General features: G+C 40.1%; 1 pseudogene; it reads left to right on the forward strand.

Annotated features, from left to right (window-relative positions):
• LOC102189192 lies at positions 320-1,981 on the forward strand (annotated as a pseudogene).

The following is a 3,555-nucleotide window of genomic DNA, read 5'->3' on the forward strand; positions in this document are numbered from 1 at the left end:
TAAATAGATATCCCATGTTCTTGAGTTGTAAGGATTAATATTGTTAAGGTGGCCATACTACCCAAAACAAACTACAGATTCAATCCAACTTCTATCAAAATACTCATGACATTCTTCATAGAACTAGAACAAACAATCCCAAAGTTTGTAAAAAACTCACCGAATATACAAAGCATCTTGAGAAAGAACAATAAGAAAGAGATATCGCATTCCCTGACTTCAAATTATACTACAAAGGCATAGTCATCAAAACAACAGGGTGGTCAGTGGGTCTCGAGGCTGTGGCTGCAGAGGAAGCACCTGAGGAGGAGCTGCAAAGATGCTGTCCGTGCTCATGGCCATGGCCATACCCACGCCTTCCCTCTGTGAGCCGACTGGTCTCCAAAAATGCTTTGAGATCATCCTTCATTGCTGCAAGGAACCCGCATGCCTCTAACTCTCATCTTCAGAAGATTGGCACTGCTGAGGTGTCCTCTGTTCTTGAAGAGTGTATTCTTGGAGCTGATAATTCTGTTAACCTTGAAAAGACTGGGTATGTTTTAAGTATTGGTGATTATATTGCCCAAGTACTTGGGCTAAGAAATGTTCAAATGGAAGAAATGGTAGAATTTTCTTCAGTTTTAAAGAGTATGTCTCTGAACTTGGAGTCTGACAATGTTGGTGTTGTTGTGTTTGGAAATGATAAACTAATTAAAGAAGGAGATATTGTGAAGGGAACTGGTGCTATTGTAGATATTCCAGTCAGGGAGGAGCTGCTGGGTCGTGTAGTCGATGCCTTTGGTAATGCCATTGACGGAAAGTGTCCAGTTGGTTCCGAGGCCTGAAGACGAGTTGGCTTAAAAGCCCCTGGGATCATTCTTTGAATCTCTGTGCGAGAACTGGCACAGAATGCAAACTGGCATAAAGGCTATGGACAGCTTGGTGCCAATTGGTCGTGGTCAGTGTGATCTGGTTATTGGTGACTGACAGACTGGCAAGACACCAATTGCCAGAAACTTCATTAACCAGAAACGATTCAATGATGGAACTGATGAAAAGAAGAAGCTGTACTCTATCCATCTTGCTGTTGGTCAAAAGAGATCCACTGTTGCCCAGTTGGTGAAGAGACTTACAGATGCAGATGCCATGAAGTATACCACTGGGGTTTCAGCTACTGATTCAGATGCTGCCCCACTTTAGTACCTGGCTCCTTACTCTGGATGTTCAGTGGGAGAATATTTAGGGATGATGGCAAATATGCTTTGATCATTTATAACAACTTATCCAAACAGGCAGTTGCTTATCGTCAGATATCTATGCTGCTCTGCCAAACCCCAAGTCGTGAGGCCTATCCTCATGACGTGTTCTACCTGCACTCCCATATACTGGAGAGAGCAGCTAAAATGAACGGTACTTTTGATGGTGGCTCGTTAACTGCTCTACCAGTCACAGAAACACAAGCTGGTGATGTGTCTGCTTACATTCCAACAAATGTCATTTCCATCACTGACAGACAGATCTTCTTGGAAACAGAATTGTTCTACAAAGGTATCCGCTCGGCCATTAATGTTGGTTTGTCTGTGTCCCGTGTTGGATCTGCTGCCCAAACCAGGGCCATGAAACAGGTGGCAGGTATCATGAAACTGGAGTTGGCTCATAATCTTGAGGTTGCTGCTTTTGCCCAGTTCGATTCTGACCTTGATGCTGCCACTCAACAACTCTTGAGTCGTGGTGTGCATTTGACTGAGCTGCTGAAGCAAGGACAGTATTCTCCCATGGCTATTGAAGAGCAAGTGGCTGTTATCTACGTGGGTGTCAGGGGGTATCTTGACAAGCTGGAGCCTAGCAAGATCACAAAATTTGAGAATGCTTTCTTGCCTCATGTTATCATCCTGTTGGGCAAAACCAGGACTGATGGAAAGTTCTCAGAAGAGACAGATGCAAAGCTGAAAGAGATTGTAACAAACTTCTTGGCTGGATTTGAAGCTTAAACTCCTGGGGATTCGCATTAAATGCCAGTTTGGTTTTGTCATTGTTTCTTCTAGTTCAGCCTGTTTAATACATGTTGTTGAGAGAACTGGACAGCTACATGCAAAGAATAAAAATGGACCACTTTATCATATCATATACAAACATAAACTAAAAATGAATTAAATACTTAAATGAGAGCATAAATCTCCTAGAAGAAAATACAGGCTGTAACCTCTTTGACATCAGTCTTAGCAACATTTTAAAAATTTGCCTCATCAGTCAAGGACAACAAAAAGCAAAAATAAACTAATAGGACTACATCAGACTAAGGGCTTCTCACAGCAGAGGAAGCCATCAGCAAAATGAAAAGACGACCCACAGAATGGAAGAAGTTATTTGTAAATGATATCTCTGATAAGAGACTGATATTCAAAAATACAAAGAAATACATAAACTTAACATAAAGAAAGAAGGACATGGCAACCCACTCCAATATTCTTGCCTAGAGAATCCCATGGACAGAGGAGCCTGGTGGGCTGCTGTCCATGGGGTTGCACAGAGTTGGTCACAACTGAAGCGACTTAGCATGCATGCATGCATTGGAGAAGGAAATGGTGACCCATTCCAGTATTCTTGCCTGGAGAATCCCAGGGAAGGAGGAGCCTGGTGGGCTGCTGTCTGTGGGGTCACACAGGGTAGGACACAACTGAGGTAACTTAGCAACAGCAACATAAAGAAAAAAATTAAAAATGGGCAGAGGATCTGAATAGTCACCAAAGAAGACATATAAGCGGTCAACAAGCACATGAAATAGTGCTCAACAGCACTAGTCATCAGGGAAACACACATCAAAACTGCATTGAGATACCATCCCACAACTGTCAGAATGACTTTTATCAAAAAAGCATAAAACAACTGCTGAAGAGGATTCAGAGAAAAGGAAATCTTTGTATGTGCTAGTACAATTATAAATTGATGCAAACCTTATGGAAACAGTATGAAGATTCCTCAAGAAACTTAAGATGATAGATTATATATGATCCAGCAATTCCACTTTGGGGAATTTACCTGAAGAAAACAAAAACTCCACTAATTTAAATATATATACATGCAATGTAATATATATTGCATGTATATATATCTCCTTATATTCACTGCAGAATTATTTATGATAGTCAAAATACTGAAATAACTTAAGTATCCATCAATGGATAAATTGATAAGAAAGATGTGATAGCTATAAATACACCACAATGAACAATTATTCTAGTATAAGAAAAAGAATAAAATCTTGCCTTTGAGGCAAGAGTGATAGATCTGGATACTAAGTAGTATACTAGAAGAACAAAGTGTATGGTTTCACTTATATGTGGTGTTTAAAAAAACAAAACAAATGAATAAACAGAACAAAATGGAAAAAAAGACTGATATATACAGAGAATAAACTGGTGGCTTTCAGAGGAGGGAGGGATGGGTGAAATAGGTAAAGAGGACTAAGGGATTCAAATTTTCAGCTATAAAAGTCATGAAGATGCAATGTACACATAGGAATATAGTCTACTGTAACAGCTTCACATGATGATAGACCTGTAACTGAACTTTATT

The sequence above is a fragment of the Capra hircus genome, chromosome 5, assembly GCF_001704415.2.
Source record: "Capra hircus breed San Clemente chromosome 5, ASM170441v1, whole genome shotgun sequence".
In the NCBI taxonomy this organism is placed as follows: Eukaryota; Metazoa; Chordata; class Mammalia; order Artiodactyla; family Bovidae; genus Capra; species Capra hircus.